The following is a 19,490-nucleotide window of genomic DNA, read 5'->3' as shown; positions in this document are numbered from 1 at the left end:
GCTACTCCTATGAATTTTACCAAAGTAAAAGCAGTATACTTTGCCAGGCCAACCAGCGGAGGAAAATATACATGTATACAAAATAATACATTAATATAATATAATATTACATGAGTCCATTGATATGAGGTACACAGAATAGTCAAATATACATATATAGTAATATATTACACATATGTAGTCATATTATATAACATATATTACATATATGATATATAGTATATAATATGATTCCATTTATATGAGGTACATGGAATAGTCAAATAATATACATATATATTTTAAGTTCATAGCAACAAGCACGAAGGGATATTAGATAAGAAAAGTTCTGAGGTTTTTCATGCTTTTCAGACAGAATTGAACAGTAAACAAAGTGAGTACATATAGGGACAGAAACTGACAATAATTTATGCTTCCCAGAGGGTGTAGTCCCTTTAAATCCCCAGGAGCTCCGAATTGCTCTTGAAGTGTCTGGGTCCTGCGGCCAGGAGAGCAGTCTTGAGAGCTCCAGCGGGCAGGGCTGGGCTGGGCTGGGCTGTGCTGGGAGGAACGGGGAGGGGCGCGCAGCTTGCCGCGGGCACACAGCGATCCCGTGGAGGGCCAGTGCCCTAGGTCCTGACTGCAGCTTGGCGTTCAGGCACGTGTGGGATGGGCCGGTTCCTTCAGCTTCCCCAAGGCTCCTAGCACGAGGATTCCATTACTTTCTGTTAGTGTGTTCTCAAGGATTTAGTAACCAGTTCACAGAAAAGCCCCTCACCTCACAGCAGGAAGTGTAAACTCGGCATAAATCTTAACCAGGCTGCAGGGGAGCCGATTAGGAATTTAGGAATTACCTAAAGTTTCGGAATCCACCTTTTCTACATTTCACCTGGGATGAGGCCTAATGGCCTCTGGGAGGTGCAGCCCAATAGGAGGTCGACAAATTAAGCAGGGATTTGTTTCTTTAATCACTTTCATTGTTACCAAAATGAGAGCGAGCCCTGGAAAGTCTGGGATGTGGGAAGGTTATGTCCCCTGAGGAAGCAAGGAAGACAGGCGGTGGTTTAAGTGGGTGGGCGCTTCCACGTGGACACAGGGCCCCTGGGAGGGAGGAGGGAGGGGCCCCTAGGAGGGAGGAGGAAAGGACCAAAAAGGGGAAGGGTGGAGCCCAACTGAGACTGCTTGCTTCACAGTTGAAGGGCTGTCCCTTCCTTTCCCTCTTGGAGACCTCTGTCCTGGTGCCGCTGGTGCAGCTTCAGTTACAGTTGGATCTGTCCAGTCCTTCACCCTGCCTGTATGTACACATGGTCTTAGGGAGTGAATTCCTTGGGCGGCTGCCATGTCTGTTCTGGGACCCTGGCAATAGCCAGAAAGGCAGGAGAACGAGGGGTGGGAGAGGACTGGGGTTCCTGGTCTTTCTTCTGCACCAGCTATTAGGACCTGGGCACCACAACGGAGGCCAGCTAGCAGCGGGTGGGAGTTGATGCCAAGTCCCAGGATATTGGACTAGAGCTATGTGAACGCCTTCTGCTGAGGCTGAGGCCTGGTGGGGTGAGAGGCGGGGTGGCCCAGCCGTGAACCCAAAGATGGAGTCTCCAGGGTGAGCTTGCGGCCCCTACCTTCTGATGCCCTCAGGCACTCTCGTTTTCAATGGGAGGAGGATTTCTCTTTTCCTCCTCTTGCAGTGGCGTTTGTAAATCTAAGAGAGCTTTTGTTTCATGATGGATCTTCCAAGGATCTTGTATAAAGGCCAGTACACAAGTCCCTGGGCTTAGCATGAGTGGCCCCATGGGTGGATGTCCCCAGGATACATCTGACAGTCTATTGCTTAACTCTGTCCCCGCCCCAGGAAAGAGGCACCCACAGTTCATCAGTTGCCAGAGAGATCTGCCTCTCGCTTTCCTTCTCTCACCCTGCCAGCCACCAGGGTCACGGAACACTTGAGAGAATAAGAACAAAATAAAAAAGAGAGCAGGACACCCCAGGAAACGGAATGAAACTTGAGCAGCCTGAACATTTAAATGTGGGACTTGGCTCTGGCTTAGTGTCAGCATGGGAAACGAGAGGAGCTTCTGAACTGAGAGGAGAGAGAGAAGGAAGTCCCAGGTCGGCACAGGGGAAGGCTTGCACGGGGAGCCACAGTGACTTTGCTACCATAGACCGGCTGCTTCCTGTGTACTAGTGTGGGCTACATGCTTTATTTAATCCTTGTCTTTTAATCCTTGAGGAATTCTGGAGCCAGACTGCCTGGGTTTGAATTCTGGTTCCATCACTTGCTTCCTGTGCACCATAGGCAACTGTCTTATATACTGGTGATTGTTTCTTCAACTGTAAAATGGAGATGATAATAGTACCCAACTCACAGGGTTGTTCCAAAGATAGACTGAGACAGTGTTTGTAAATCTCTTAGAAGAGTGCCTGGCACATAGTAAATGCCATGTAAGCACTAGATGGACAGAGAGATAGACAGACTGGCAGATAATCCCATAAGCATAGATAAAGAAACTGAAGCTTAGAGAGGAGGTTAAGTAACGGGCCAGAGGTTTCACAGGTGTTGCTGTCAGAGCCAAGATTTGAACCTAGGCCTGTTTGACGATTTCACTTGTGGTCACCTTAGCAAGTGGGGTGGAATATTATGGTTTGGAGATATAATCCATTCCCGGAGATGATGGATCATCATCCATCATGATAAATATATTAGCAACTAAAATATATCGATTGCTTATGTTTTACTAGGTGCCTTATGTACATTACTGGGTTTAATTCTTCTGTAGCCCCTTGAGTTATATATTGTTATCTCCACGTACTGAGTTGAATAGTGTGCCTCCAAAATTCATGTCCACCTAGAACCTCAAAATGTGACCTGATTTGGAAACAGGATCTTCACAGATGTAATTAGTTGAGATGAGGTCACACAGGATTGGAATGGGCTCTATGTCGAATGACTGGTGTCCTTTTAAGAAGGCCACGTGAAGACACAGGGACTCTCAGGAAGAACACCAGGTGATGATGGAGACAGAGACTGGAGTGAGGCAGTTGCAAGGCAAGGAATGCCGAAGGTGGCCAGCAACCACCAGAGGCTAGGGAGAGGTGAGGTGACCATTTGTTCCTGGAGTCTTCAGAAGGCACGTGGCCCTGCCAGCAGCTGGATTTTGGACATCCAGGCTCTAGAGCTGTAAGAGAATAAATTCCTGTTATTTGAAGGATGAGACATGGGGTTTAATTAGGGGCTTACATACAGTTTATGGTACTTTGTTATGGCAGCCCTGAGGAGCCAATATAGTCCAGTTTACAGCTGACAAATTGAGGCTCAGGGAGTTTAAAGAATTTGCCTAAACTCAGCTAGTTAGTGGCAGCAGACTTGGGACTTGAACTTGGGTCTGTGTGACTTCCAGTGTTGTGCTCTGACATCCTCTAGTGAGTGCTAGAGTCGTCAAAGTGTCTGGGTCAGATGTTAGACTTGCTGTCTTGCCAAACCCCTATTAACCTCAATAGGAGTGGCACCAGTTTCAAGAGGCTGGAGACCCAGCATCAGCAAATGAGAAACCTGGGGTTCTACTGGAGGCTTACATACAGGAGAGACAGTCCAGGGGCAGCAGGCTGGACGAGATAACCACCTTACCTACAGTTTAGTGGCAGCAAGCTGGGCAGAAAAACTGCAACCGCTTGCAAACTGCATGCTGTTTATATAGCATGTCACTTAATACCCTCTCTGTAATGACCTCCTCCTGGCCACTCTCATTTAACCCAAAACTCAGGGCTTCAATCCCCTGGATGGCCCCTGTTCCATGGAACGGGCTGAGGGTTCAGATGTTTATTATAGAGAGGAACGACTTTCCGGGTTGTCCACACCACGATTCCTTAGCTCAGAACACACGTTCAAGTGCGTCTGTCATACAGGGTCACTGTGAGGGTTTGCTTAAGTTCTTGCTATCAGGTGCGTTTACCCTGCACTGTCATTGTGTATGCTGCCCAGCACCATCTGGCCCCAGCGTTATGGTGGTAAAGGAGGACTTCCAGGAGATGCCATTTGAACTGAGCCTCAGTGGATGTGTAGACTGAAGTCCAGGAGATGTAAGTAAGGGGTAGCCTTGTAGGAAGAGAGAATAAACATGGGCAAAGACATGGAGGTGATGGAGAGTATGAGGATGGCATGTGTGGGAGAGGAGAGAAATGAGGCTGGAGAGGAAGGCAGAGGCCAGATCAGGCAGGGCTGGGGTTGTGGCACTGTGTGGTATGAACATTCTCCTGCTTAGACCTGGGGAAGCATTGGGGGACATGCAAGTAAAGGAACAGCAGGACCAAGTTTGCATTTTGGACAATTGCTGTGGCGAACCCCTGTTAAACCCAGTAGGGAAGGCACCATATTCAAGAGACCAAAGAGACCCAGACCCAGCACATGAGACATGGGGTTTCATTAGGGGCTTACATAAAGGGCAGCGAGTCCAGTGGTGGCAAGCTGGACAGGAGAACCCCCTTACATACAGAAACAGTCCAGTGGCAGAGGGCTGGACCACATATCCACTTTCCTACAGTCCAGTGGCGGCCGGTTGGGCAGGAAAATGGCAGCCCTTGCAAACGGCATGCGGTTTATATAGCATTTTCACTTAACACCGTTCCCCTAACAACCTGGCAACCTTCATTTAACCCAAAACTCAGGACCCCAATCCCAATCCATTGCACAGGCCAAGTGCCCAGATGTTCCTCATAGTCAAGGAACAAATCTCAGGTTGCCCTTACCAGATTCCCTGGCTTGGAACACACATTCAGGTGCATCTGCCATTCAGTGTCATTCTGAAAGCGTGCCTAAATTATTGCTATTAGCTGAGTTTACCCCACACCAGTTCACTGTCTACTGCAGTGTGGAGGATGGGCTGGAAGTGGTGGAGGCTGAGGCAGGGAGAGTTCCTGACTGCTGTTGCATGCAGTAACCGGGGTGAGAGCTGAGGCTGGCAGGATGCATACGAGGTGTTATCAATCGAAGTGGTGGACTTTGATGGAGATGAGGAGTTTGGAGAGGATGCTAAAAATATAGCTATGGATGTGCTGAGTTTTGGGTCTCCGTGGGAAACACAGGGTCACCCAGTAGGCAGACGGTAGCTACTCTGCTTCGTTGCTCTCAGGCAGAGACTGTGCACATGAGCTTTTGTGAAGGCTGATAATGAGGACTTCACAATTACGACTTAGTTTTCATTAGGAAACCTTTCAAGGATGCCATCATCAGAGCTTGCACCTGAAGGAATGAAAGTCACGCACTAAAATTTAGACTTTCAATCCATTTGGAACAGACTGCTGTGCGACCTCAGTCATTTTCCTTTTTTCTTTTTTTTTTTTTGAGACAGAGTCTCGCTCTGTCGCCCAGCCTGGAGTGCAGTGGCCGGATTTCAGCTCACTGCAAGCTCCGCCTCTCGGGTTTATGCCATTCTCCTGCCTCAGCCTCCCAAGTAGCTGGGACTACAGCCCCCCGCCACCTCGCCTGGCTAGTTTTGTTTTTGTTTTTGTTTTTGTTTTGTATTTTTTTAGTAGAGACGGGGTTTCACCGTGTTAGCCAGGATGGTCTCGATCTCCTGACCTTGTGATCCGCCCGTCTCGGCCTCCCAAAGTGCTGGGATTACAGGCTTGAGCCACTGTGCCCGGCTAGTCATTTTCTTTAACCTCCCAGAAATCCATGTCCAGGAGAAGGTGGGACTACAGGAACTACCCTGTAAGATTTTGTTCATGAGTAAGATTTTATGCCTCCCAGGCCGCTTTCTCAGGTGGTGGCGATAGAATGAGTGGCAGGGTTTGCCATCAGACATTCAGGAATCTTAGGGGCGACTCCAACTCCATTTATTCATTCTGGCTTGGTACCGGGTGGGTTGTGGTCTCATTAGGTCAAAGGACGCATTCAGTAACATTCCCTGGGTACCTGTTAGGCAGCAGGCACTCTGAGGTTTTCATTTCTACATTGTCCCACACTCTTGCTTGTCATTCCTGTCCCCCCAGCAGGCCTGGTTGCAGAACCCTCGTTAGAGACAAAGGCACAACTTGTAGAGAGATGAGGGAAGTCGGGAAGTGTGTAACTGACCAAGGTACTGCAGGAAGGGCGCGGTGTGCCGGATTAAGTTTCTTAGCCAGGTCTAAGGTGATTTGATAGCTCACTTAGCTCCCGGGTGCCCTTGCTTTTTGTGTAATCACACTTCTTTTTAGAAGAGACCCAAACATAGGCCTAATCCTGTAGCATTTTTACACACACACACAGGGGCTTTTGTTTCAGGGCCTTCTCATGCAAATCACAGCTTTGAAGCAGTTAAACAAATCTCCTTGCAACCCAGGGAGGCCCATGCCTGTCTCCACAAAGAGAGCACCACCGGCCGGCCGGGGCCCAGATGAAACCTAAAGGAAATGTTTTTTGTTTTGTTTCTGGTTTTTGTTTGTGTGTGTGTTCGTTTGGCAGGAGTGCAGGGTGGATTCTGGTCAGGCTCTCCTTGCCAGGTGGATTTAAACGTCAGCTCAGTCACACGATTTAAACTTAGCTCATATCCCAAGCAGGACTAACACTGGGGGTTGGTGACAGGAGGAGATGAGATTGGGAAATGGAGGTAGTTAGAGAGAGAGGAACTTTGTTCAATATTGTCTTTGTGGGAAGACAATATTTCCCACTTTTTGTGGGAAAGGAGGAAGTGGGGAAAATGCATCCTCAGCTGATCCACAGAGAAGACCAACTGTCTGGTACTTTCCCTCCTGATTACTGACATCCTCATCCATGGGTAAACACAGAAAAGGAAACAAAAGTAGAAAGGTTTCTTGTAAGCAATTGCAGTAAAATGTTTCTCCAGCCAGAGACGAGCCTAGAGCCAGCACACTTCAAAGACAATACGGTTGCCTGTCAGCTGCAGAATTTCTCTTGGTCCAAGGTAAAATATTGCATGGAATGATGAGGCAAAAGTGTGGGAAGGAGAAGGTGATAACATTAAGCCAAGGAAACGAAAGAGACAGGGAGTGATACTCCAGCAGGGAGACATGCTCTGGGACTATTTTGGCCTGAACCTAAGGTAAAAATGACATAAGAGGCAAGCGGGTGTCTTCTGGCCAAGAGATCAAAGCTGCTGCATTTGGAATGTTGTCATGATCCATTTGTAAAAGGCAGCCCTCCTCCAAATGATATGCAGTAACCAGTGAGTATGGTTGCAAAAAGGACTTGGGTGGAAATAATCAAAATCCATGAATGTGTTGCAGTAATTATTCTTTTCCCTGGGAGATCAATAATGGATGGGGCAAGGATTGAAGCCAAGAGGATCTAAGGATCATAGGAAATGAGTCCCCAGGGCTTTCCAATGGAACCCTAGAGTGTTATATTTTTGGACATGGCTACAGTATTTGGAAAGGTAGTTCTTACTAATACAGTTCAGTCCATGTAGAGCTCACAGATCACAGGATGGAAGATAGGGGGTTCATGCCAAAAAAGTAGTCCATCAAATGCTTTATTAAGCATGGAAAAATGAGCTTTGGCAAGGATACACTCTCACATGTGCAGAAAAAGTGATCAAGGTAAAGAAGCCAGTAGAAATCTCTAGAAGCCAGAACTGTGAACATTTTTCAACTGAGATGAAAAGAAAGAACAGACAACCATAATCAGGAGACATTTTTTGGCAATGAAGGATTATGACATGAGGCCATTTCCTCAGGGAAAGTTGGTTGTGGTTTGGGAAGTTTGGGCTTTGGAGTTGATGATGGATTTGGAACAACCGATGCCTGACGGCAGCCCCTCAATTAGGGAACAACACAGGAATCTGTGGGAAGGGCTGGGCTCCCAAGAAGGCGTTTCAACACTTGTCTAACCTCTTCTCTCTGTTTTTTGAGCAGCCCTAAACAGGCTTCAGCCACCAAAGCACTAGGATTACAGGTGTGAGCCACTGTGCCTGGTGAATTTTGGTGAGTTTACTCCTATGCTCGGCTCCCTGTTGGGTACTGAGCATGCACCTTGACAAGAGTGGCACTCGTCTCTAGACACCTGGCACCCTATGTTTAGCACATAGTACAGTCATTAGTAAATGCTGATTAGGGATGAAGGCATGAACAAATGAAGGAAATGAGTGATTGAATGAATGTATTTAAATGGATTTAGAATCCATTACTGAAATCTAAGTAATGGATTTCTGGGCGTCACCTGTTTGGGTTAGGGAAGTTAAACTGATTTCAGTTGCATTGTTAAAATCTTAGGTGTGTCTGAATAACAGCTGTGCTGGTGCCTACTGGAGGACAGAAACATGGAAAAGAGTAAGGGGAACTGATGGTATAGAATGTGTAAGGTGGGAATTCAGGAAACAACAACAGCAAAAGTGATTTGAGAAACAAAGCCAAAGGAAAAGTTGAGTTAAAAGAAAAGAAGGAAGTCCCATCTTCTGCAGGGCAAATACCCTAGTTATTTAGCGTGGTGTATGAGGTCCTCTTGGTCTGCATTTGCTTGCCTGCTGCCTCTAGTGTCGTTTCATCATCCCCTTAGTACAAGACAATCTGTAGTTCCCCAAATGGACGATGGGAGGCAGTGTTTAATCTGGCCCCTATGATCCCCACTTCCCAGTAGCCACATCACCGTAGAATCCCCTCTCCTGAGTGTGGGCTGGCCCAGCAACTTGCTTCTAACTGACGGAGAATGACAAGTGATGGGATGTCACTTCCGTAATTAACTTACGAGAGACTGTAGCCTCTGTCTTGCTAGCGGATGCTCTCTCTTGCCTTCTGGCTTGTGTGCTTTGATGAAGCAAGTGGCTGTCTTGGAGAGGTCCACTCGGCAGGGGGATGAAAGTGACCTTTGGCCAACAGCCAGCAAAGGAACTAAGGCCCTTTATCCAACAACCTTTGAAGAACTGAAATCTTCTAACAACCACATGAGCTTGGGAATGGATCCCCACCTTAAGCCTTCAGATGAGACCCCAGCCCTGGCCAGCGCCATGATTGCCACCTTGTGAGAGATCCTGAAGGACGGATCCAGGTAAGCCATGACCAGGTGGCTGCCCCAAGACACTGTGGGATCATAATTGTGTATTGTTTTAAGCCACTCCATTTGTGAGTAATTTGTTAGCTAGTAATAGGTATTAAGGAAGAGCTCTTGAAATTTCGTGGGTCCATGCCTTTGCTATGGTCTTTCTGATGCTTTGGATAGCCCTTTCCTTCCTTCTCCTCGCCAGCTTGGTCAACCTTTACTCACTAAGACGTGGTTCAAGCATGATGTCTTCAGAGAGGTCATCCCTCTTTCCCCATAACCTGCCTTTATCTGGACTTGAATTATCCTTTCTTTGTCCCAACTGGACCTTGCATAGACTTCTGTCACAGCATATAAGCCTATAATGCAATTTTCTCTTTTCCTATCATCCTCCATAAACATTGGAAGCAAATAACTCCCCACTTTCCTGGAAGGTAAAAATGTTTTCACGGTGATAGATTTTTAGAAACACATTAAATCAGCTTTGCTAATCATGAAAGAGACAGATATTCCATTAATTCTGTGACAGGGTAAAGATGGCATGTTTTCATCGGGAAAGCAATGAAACGCTCAGCACTCCTGCAGCCATCTCTGCACTCCTTGCTGCCTGCATTTTGGTTAGTGTTCTCATTTTTCATTTATTTTTATTTTTTAGAGTCAAAGTTTCACTCTGTCACCCAGGTTGGGGTGTAGTGGACCATCATGGCTCGCTGCAGCCTCAACCTTCTGAGCTGAAGTGATCCTCCCACCTCAGTCTCCTGAGTAGCTGGGACTACAGGCATGTGCCACCATGCCTGGCTAATTTAAATTTTTTTTTTTGTAGAGGTGGGGTCTCACCATGTTGCCCAGGCTTGTCTCAAACTCCTGGCCTGAAGCAACCCTCCTGCTTCAGCCACCAAAGCACTAGGATTACAGGTGTGAGCCACTGTGCCTGGTGAATTTTGGTGAGTTTACTCCTATGCTTGGCTCCCTGTTGGGTACTGAGCATGCACCTTGACAAGAGTGGCACTCATCTCTAGACACCTGGCACCCTATGTTTAGCACATAGCACAGTCATTAGTAAATGCTGATTAGGGATGAAGACATGAACAAATGAAGGAAATGAGTGATTGAATGAATGTATAATGAAAAAAGACATGTGGCTCAATTTGGGGCTTCTTGGTGCTGGGAGGCAGGAGGAAGGGTCTTGCAGATTTCCTGCAGCCCAGACTCAAGGCATATCCTCAGAGCTGGTCAGGGATTGATGTGAGCAATTCCAGCGTAAGGCCCATGCAGGAGTTCCTGGGGTACAGGGAGGATAAGGGGTTAGGGAGCAATGGAAAGGGCCTAGCCAAGGCTGGAAGTGAGTGGCAATGGGGGCTGGGAGGAAGGCAGATAGACAAGAGAGGTACCCCGGCCCCACAGTCTTTTGGAGAGGACCAGACAGAGCAAGAAAGAGGAGAGACAGCAGTGGCATCTGGAAGGAGATTCCGTACACAGAGGTGGGCCCCGCCCATTAGATAATGCAGCATGATGGTCTTTGGCCACAGCTCAGGACCTTGAAGTTTCCTTACACTTTGTGAAGCTATCGTGTGTCCCCGGCTTTACATTCTTTGTGATTCTATGTGCTAGAACATATTTGTTTGCTTACCGCTCGGTGTTCCTGCAACATCTGTCTGGTTTAACATTGCAGCCTGAGTGTTCAGCCACAGGGGGGCCCACTGCTGGGTCTACACCCAAAGGAAAGGAAATCCCTGTTTGGAGGGATGTCTGCGCCTCACACTCAGGGCAGCACTATTCACCTCAGTCAAGACGTGGAAGCCACCTAAGTGTCCATCAACAGATGAATGGATAAAGAAGAATGTGTAATACACAATAGAGTACTCTTCAGCCATAAAAAAAGAAAGACATCCTGTCATTTGTGACAATGTGGGTGAACCTGGGAGACATTATATTAAGTGAAATAAGCCAGGCACAGAAAGACAAATACCATGTGATCTCACTGATATGTGGAAACTAAAAACGTTGAATTCATAGAAGCAGAGGGCAAAATGGGTGAAATGATGGCTGCTACAGACTGGGGGAGGGAGATGTTGGTCAAAGGGCATACAACTTCAGTTAGACAGGAGGAGTGAGTTCAAGAGGTCTATTGTGCAACGTGATGATTATAGTTAATGAATTATACACTTGAAAATTGCCAAGACAGTAGGTTTTAAGTGTTCTTATCACAAAAACATAAGTATTTGAGGTAGTGGATTTGTTAATTAGCTCAGCAGAGCCATTATACAACGTATATATATTTCAAAACATGTTGGACGCAATAAATCATACAATTTTTGTCAATTAAAAAATAAAAAATAAATTTAAAAAGTGAAAACAAAACCCAGGTGCTCTTGTATTGAGAGCATTGGGTGGAGGTAGCGCTGGAAGAGAAAATAAAGTGCAGCCTGGCCCTGAGGGGCCCTTTCTGGGGGAACGTCAATCCATTTTTTTTTTTTTGTCCTGGGACAGCAGAACTCCCTGGCGGGAACACCTTGCTTTCCTGTGCATTCCACAAGCTCTGACAATCACCTGATAAGCACCAAGCATTTCACCAAAAGGGGATGCTAGGACAGGGCACGATGAGCTTCCTGACCCTCAGGTGCTCACAGTCTGCTCTGCGGGAGAGTGGGAGGGTGAGGAGGGCCGATGCCCGCAGAGAGCGGGGTCAGATACACAATTCTGGGTTGGCTCCATCTGTGCTTTAGAGGGGACCTTGCCAAAGCCTGCCAACTTGGGCTGCAGGGCGTTGTCAGGGAAAACTTCCTGGAGAAGTTGGCCCCAGGGTCAGGCCTGAGGAACAAAGAGGAGCTAGAGAGGGAGCAGGGAGGATTGGGGAGAGGAAGCAGCAAAGGAGGCCTGCGGGGTCCCCAAGGGCTGTACACAGGCAGTCAGCAGGACAGATCAAGCCTAGCTGCCCCGTCTGGGTGGGGACTCCGGCAAGGAAGAACGGTGGTGGGCGCTTTGCTGAGCCTGGGGCTGGAAGGAGTATGGAGCAACCTGCAGGGCCTTCAGGTGCAAAGGGAGGAGGGCCTGAGCTGAGGGGCTGGGCTGTGGAGGAACGGGGGAGATGGGAGAGGCTTCTCTTTGGGGCCTGTGAGCAGGTGGAAGGGGAGCATTTCATGTCCCAGCCTGAGACAGGGCTGGCTGTGCACCCAGTCCAGAGACAGACAGGCTCAAACTTCACCTGGTCCCAGGCCAGGGCTCCTCAGGGTTCTGAGTGGGCACTGGACACTCTGGCTCTTGACCTGAAATGACTTAATGCCCGGGGTGCTAAAGGACATTTGAAAGCACTGGCCTTTCAGAGTCGAGGGGACTGGCCTTGCCACTGATGACATGATGCTTGTCATAAGAAGCAACTGGCTCTGCTCGGTGCCTTCTGTGGGGAATGCCCGTTGTGCTGCTTGTGTCCTTGTGTGAGGTCATCTCAGTCCCAGGGAGCGATGAGCCCTCATATCCATGATCGCGCCAGACACAATGGACTGAATGCCTCGTTCCAGAGCGGGCTGGGATGTCAGCCCCATAACAAGCAAGCTGTGGGCCTGAGGTCAGGGCCCAGCCAGAGTTGCCCTGGGATTCCTGAGCACTGAGCCTCCCTGGGTGGGGTGAAAGGAAGTTCTCGAAGGGCAACCAACTTGCTCTAATCATAGATAACTCACCTGCTCCCCGCTGTCCCGTTGCCCCTCGCTGGCCTGCAGCACCATGTCCCTGTGGTTTGTGGACGTGGGGACAGGTGTCTCCACGATTAGATCCAGCCCACCCAGGCACCTCAGGAGAGTCCTCATCTCAAGGCCCTTCTACTCATGTTCACAGTCTCTCTGGGGTTTAGAATCTTTGGGGGTCATTATTCTGAAACAAAGTGTACGTGCATAACTGTTGTTCATTATTAGGAGGTGTTCAAATAAAGAACCACGGCAGTTTAGAGGAGACAGAGGCCAGTTTAGGCTGTGCGGAGGCAGTGGGGCAGGCAGAGGAAAGACGGACCCACCAGGGCTATTGGCCATTTTTGACCACAAAGCTTTTTAAAGAGAGTGAGCAGACAGTGCAGCGCAGGAACAAATACGATACAGACAGTCACTTCCCAATTTAAATGGATGTAAAAGCCCTTTGCTTAGCCACTGTTAGTGTCGCCTCACTCGTGGAGCTCTTCACGGGCTCCAGGCAGCATCTTTCGGTTTTCAGCCTGAGGAGCTGTGGTCTGGTGGGATGACTCTCAGATCTTGGTGAGCACTGTTTTGAAATCGGGTGGACTTTTCGATTGTCTCTACTAACTGGAGATTTTCTGGGGTCACATCAGGAAACTCTCCTGGATTGCCTGCTCCTCCTGCCCCTCCAAACAGGGATCTTTCTTAATTCTATGTTCATAAACAGTATCTATCTATCGTCGATCTACCTATCCATCCAGGGATCTTTCTTAATTATATATTCATGAATAGTATCTATCCATCCTCTATCTATCTATCTATCTATCTATCTATCATCATTGATCTACCTATCCATCTAGGGATCTTTCTTAATTATATGTTCATGAACAGTATCTATCCATCCTCTATCTATCTATCTATCTATCTATCTATCTATCTATTATCAATGAATCATCAATCTATCTATCCATCCAAGGATCCTTCTAAATTCTATGTTCATAAACAGTATCTATCCACTATCTATCTATTTATCTCTTATCAATCAATCAACCAATCATTGATCTATCTATCCATCCAGGGATCTTTCTTAATTCTATGTTCATAAACAGTATCTATCCATTATCTATCCATCATCTATCTATCCATCTATCTATCTATCTACCTACCTACCTACCGTCGATCTATCTATCCATCCATCCATTATCTAACATTGATTTATTTTACCACCACTCAGGCCCTTACCTAATCACATTTTCTGAGCTTACTTGCTTCCTAGGAATCTCTAAAATTTCTAAAAGTCTGAAGTCTAAATTTCTAAAAGTCTAAAAGTGTAACATTTCTAAAGTCTGTTTCAATTTTTGCCAACTTTCCCTGACTCAGAAGATATGAATTCCCTTCTACAGACAAATTTGGGAAGGGACCATTTCTTTCCACCCCAGGGTTCTTGAGCACATCTTCTAGGGAGTCTCAGAGAAACTTATCACTTCTCAAGAATTGTTCATGAATGTCAGATCCAGAATGAGGAGCCAAGTCTCTCAGCTCTTATGCATTTATAAGCATGCATTTCCTTAACATTCTGCAGTGCTCACCCACTGTTCCTGAACCAGGGGACACACACACACACACACACACACCACACACCTCTTCAAAGAAAACTGCAACTGATAAAAGTTTCATTTAGCAACACTGAGAATGTCACAAGGTCCTACATGATTAAATGCCCAATGGTTGGTGCAGACAGAAATTGAGAGGAGGAAGAGATGGTACTAGTGGAGTCAGCCTGGGAGGAAGGACATCATGGAGGAGGAGAGAGAGCCAACAGCGATGAAACCAGAGCAATTGCATAATTTGGCTGGTGCCATGGAGATGCATATATCACAGCTCTTCAACACAGAACTCAAACCTCCAAGGACAACTTTGAATTTGATCTGCAGCCTCCAGAGCTTGGGGGCTCCTCCCAGGGGATGCAGCAACATAAGTGGTGAACTCTACCCCTCAGCTGGCCATCCAGGGACACGTGCGTTGGTGGACCACATGAGGCCTTTTGGAAAGCCCCGACTGGTTGCCAGATTGCCTGAGAATTCCAACTCCTACTCTAATATTCAGAGCTGCTACTCGTGATGATAGCGGCGTATCCCTTTTGCTGTTAAGTGCACACCAACCCCTTCCTAAGAGTTCCTTCCCTGCTCCTTCTTGCGGTTCCTGTTTCCTCCCTGAGGCTGGGGCATCGGTACCTGCCCACACCATCAGCACAAGTATCACTTCCTTGCCCAGATGAAAGAGAGTCTGCTTCTGTCTTTTAGTTTAAGAACAGAAATGGGTTGCTATTTTTAGCTTTGCATGGGAAAAATCCAAGGGAGCATGGAGAAAATGGATCAGCCAAAAATCTTTTCTGGGGCAGCTGCCATCTCTGCTGATATGGAGCAAAAGAGGAGAGAAGGGAGGTAGAGATGTCTGAGACACTCCATTAAACATTCGCAAGGCCCTCCCTAGAGCACCCTGGTCATTAGGGAAAGTGGGGAACTGAATCATTCTTGGTAAGGCAGACATTCTTTGCCTGCTATAGGCAATGAGGAAGGACAAGAAAGGCAGAGATGAGAGCTATGTTGTTCTCTGAAAACAGTGAATCCAGTCAGCAACGGGTTTAGAGATGGGTGGCCTGTTAAGTGGGCTCCAAGCAGGATGGGAGGTGGCCCAGGAGAGGGGTCCAGCTACAGGTGATGAAAAGAAGCCCGATAAGACAGAGAGAAGGTTTGGGGACAGGGGACTGGAGGCAGGCCAAGCAATCTGTCCCTATCAAAGAGCAAGGGGAGTAGGTAGAGCCCAGAGAGACGCGTGGAGACAGGGTGGGGATGGGAAGAGGAGAGTCAAGGAGGTGCTCTGGGTGTTCGGTAGTGGCGGTCCTGGAGCCTGCAGGTAGGAACTGGCTCCAGGTATTGGGATGAAATAGGGGGCAACTTTAAGCCTTGGAGGAAAGGGTAGAGCAGGGTAGGCACTGTCTTTTCAGAGAAATCCCGTGCCAGGCTATTGATTTGGTCTTGGAGACGCAGCATGACTTATTAGAGTGTGAGCTTTTAGGCAGAATTGGGCTCAGATTCCCATTATGATTCTTAATAGCTGAGTGAGCTTGAGCAAATTGCTGAGCCTCCCTCTATCTCAGCTTGCCCATCCGTGTCTTGCAGAATGAGGGCAGTTGTATTCAAATGGCTTTACCAGAAGTAGACTTAGGGAGAGCGTTGTCCTTGGTGGGAAAGCTGTGTTGTCCTGTGCTGACACCCCCAGACACTGGTGGCAGGGGACGGCGGGGTCTGTGCCGAGTGCATTGTGTCCTCTCTTCTTGATCCTTCAAATATTCAAGGCTCCTAACTGATTTGGTGTGAAGGAATCTTTTGTGATCAACAGAGGAAGGGCTCAGAGGTGTGTCAGGACTGACGCTGGACAAAGAGGCAGTAGCTACACATGAACGGAGGCAGGGGACATCTGGTCCAAGTTACAGGCAACAAAGGGATGAATGACAGCAGCCTCTTCCAGGAGCATCTGTGAGGAGAGGTGGGCCCAGTGCCCCCAGTCAAGTACCTGGCATGACGTTGGCACTAAGTAAATCAGAGTTACTCACCAGCCATGGAAGCTGACCCACAGGAGTTAGAGGGAAATCCACTGTCTAGCTTCTAGGAGGGGCTTTGGGCACTAGAATGAAGTGGAAGCCCACATAGGGACCTAGGGCCAGGTGTGGTGCGTCAGTTCCGGGACCACCCCGTGCTGAGTCTGACCAACCCCAGCCCAGGACCAGGCTGTGTGCAGAGGGAGGGGCGTGGCTTTGCCACCTGCAACAGCATGTGGTCACATAAGCTGCTTCTAATCTTTCTTGAATTTGATGCCAGATTAGGAAAAAAAAAATGATGCCTACTTTATTGGATGCCCGATTGGGGAAAAATTATAACTACCTGAAAATGATTTAAATGTTCACGTATTAAAACCAAACCTAGATAGAAACCTAAATAGAAATTAAATTTCTATTTAATCCCTCAGAAGTTTCTAGTTGTTTCTCATTGGAGGGACACCGGGGCAAAGTTTTATTTTTCCTTTTTGTTTAGTTAAAGCCCTTATTTTCAAGTTTTTAATTAACTGTCTCATTTCTTTTAATGGGGCAGTGTAGCAACGTAAAATATTGAAACGTAACCTAAGGTGAAGGTCACAAAGAATAATGTGCAAACGATTTCATACGATTCCCAGCACCATTAACTGCAGAAAGCCACTCTGCAGCAGGCTGGGGTTTCTCCTCTCCACTTGGAAACCTTGGAAACTTCTTCCTTTGATAAATACCTGCCACAGGAAATTAGAGTAACTGATCTCTTACAACTTTATCTTTTTAAAAATAGAAATAGACACACCCCAAACAGTATTTTCTCCCTCCAAGTGCATTTGGAGAACCTGCTGCTTTCTTGTGAACTGTATCCCATGCCGTCCTTTCCTGGACACGTTCTGTCCCTGAGTGAGGTTAACTTCCTCCCAGCATGCAGTGAGGCCACAGGATGACAGTCACAAGCATCAGGCTTTGAATTCATGGGGCTGGCGATGGGCTCCTTCTTGAATGTGAAAAATTAAACATCTCTTTCTCATTAGAAATCTCCCGTCAGGGTTGGAACTTTTCCTAGCTGTATGCCCTTAACTCTGAGGAGCATGGCGATAATGGCAATAGTGTGTGTGTGAGTGGCGGGGCTGAAGTGTGACGGGTGTTACTGCTTCTAGAGCAATGCTTACTGTTGTCATGAGCTTTGGGAACCCTGTCTGACATAGGTGGGCTTCCCCAGATGGAGACTGTGACGCAGGGACAGTCATGCAGATTGTTTTTCTGTGAGTGCTCCCATGAAAGACCAGCTGGCATGAGCAACATGAGACAGGCCAGGGAAGGGGGCCAAGCAAGGGGGGACAAGAAGCAAAATCCTGCAGCAGAGCTCTGAGAACGGGGCAGGTCATGCATCCCTGTCATCAGCTCTCGGGTCGGGGATGGAGAATTTAGTCCACCCTGGGGGGCTGCAACTTCCCAGACCCATCTGTGTGCAGATACAGTGGGCTCTGGCATCTGAGACAGTCCTGCCAGCTGTGGGGACAGACGGCACCGGGAAATGGCCACTGGAAGCAGGTGCTCAGTGACGGCTGCCCCTTCCCCACAGGGAGACAGCTGGGCCTCTGTGTGACTCTCATGTCTCTTCATGTCTCCAGAAGTGTCTCATTTGTTTCAAGATATGAGCAAACACTACTTCAACTTACAGACAGAAGAAGAAATTGCTGACACCAAGTAGTAGCCAGCTCCACTGGAATCTGCTATCTTGTTGTTAAAAGAGCATTCAAGGCCGGGCACAGTGGCTCATGTCTGTAAACCCAGCACTTTGGGAGGCTGAGGTAGGCGGATCGCTTGAGGTCAGGAGTTCAAGACCAGCCCGGCCATCATGGTGAAACACTGTCTCTACTAAAAATACAAAAATTAGCCTGGCATGGTGGTGGACACCTGTAATCCCAGCTACTTGGGAGGCTGAGGCAGGAGAATGGCTTGAACTCAGGAGGTGGAGGTACGTGCCACTGTACTCCAGCCTGGGCAACAGAGCGAGACTTTCTCTCAAAAAAATAAATAAATAAAACAAAAATTTTAAAAATAAAAAATAAAGAGAGTTCAAGATGGCTTGGGCTGGCTAGGGTTTCCTTTCTCCTTCATCAAGGAAATTCAGCCACATTGGGATGCACTGGTTCTGCCCTGGTTCCAGTGAGTGGCTTGCAGATGTTTCTGGTGGCACTCACTGCCTGTCACCAAGGGTTCTCTCTCACGGGCATTCCAGGGATAGGGGTCCCTCCACTTCCAGTGCCGTTGAGATGGCAGGTGACCCATGTGCTCTAGTGTGTGTCACACCACACTCTGAGTGCCTGTTTGCTTGCTTGTCTCTCCCACCTGTTCAGTGGGTAAGCTGAGGGCAGGGCTAACTTTCATGCCCAGCTTTGAGCACAGGGCTTGGCTCAGCCTTGCCAAGGAGGCCACTGGCCTTCCTGGGAGATGGGGGTTTGTGGCCAGCTGCAGGCTGGCTGACAAGGAGAGCAACAGGCGGAGAGTGGAGAAGCAGAGAGGGATAGAATGTTGAGAGACAGTGAGAAAGTAGAAAAAGGAAAGGAAATGGAAAATTGCCCTCAACATTTTGGGCTTCTTAAAGGAAGGGAATAATGGTATAATTTTTTTTTCTCTCTCCCCTGTCCCCACCCCCGCCCCTCTGTTTTTTTCGTTTGACTGGATCTCACTATGTTGCCCAGGCTGGGCTGGAACTCCTGGGCTCAAGGGATCCTCCTGCCTCAGCCTTCTGCGTGCTGGGATTAGAGGCTGAGCCACTGCACCCAGCTTAAAAGTAACATTCTTCCTACAGCTGGAAATGAACCACAGCAAATCACCTTCAAAACAAAAGGATACAGCAGATAAGTCAGTGCATAAAAGAACCACAGGCTGAGCCAAGGTAAGAGGCCCTTTAGTAGAGGGCTGAGTAATGGTGGTGACTTGGGCCTCTGCCCATCAGTTAAGAGCGTGACTCCCGTGGCTCCTCCAAGCAATCAGGATGGTCAGAACCCACTGCAGAACTGTGGTTTGCTTTTACGGTTTTAATTAAATTAAATTAACTATAATAACCAGGGCTTCTGTGTGCTTCACTTTCCAGATCAAAATGGTCTATTGTAGCTGTCGGGCACAACGTTTCTGAGCTGAACATCTAAGTTGTGCGTGTTGGTGCTTTTTTTTCTTCCTTTACTAGAAGTGCAGGCTGATCTTTTGAGAGCTGAATTATAGTAATAGGAATGGAAATGAGTTACTGATGGCAACTCTGTATCCCTAGTACTGTCACTTCTTCCCA

This window comes from Colobus angolensis, unplaced genomic scaffold, assembly GCF_000951035.1.
Source record: "Colobus angolensis palliatus isolate OR3802 unplaced genomic scaffold, Cang.pa_1.0 Scaffold45, whole genome shotgun sequence".
In the NCBI taxonomy this organism is placed as follows: Eukaryota; Metazoa; Chordata; class Mammalia; order Primates; family Cercopithecidae; genus Colobus; species Colobus angolensis.
Note: the sequence above shows the minus strand (reverse complement) of the source record.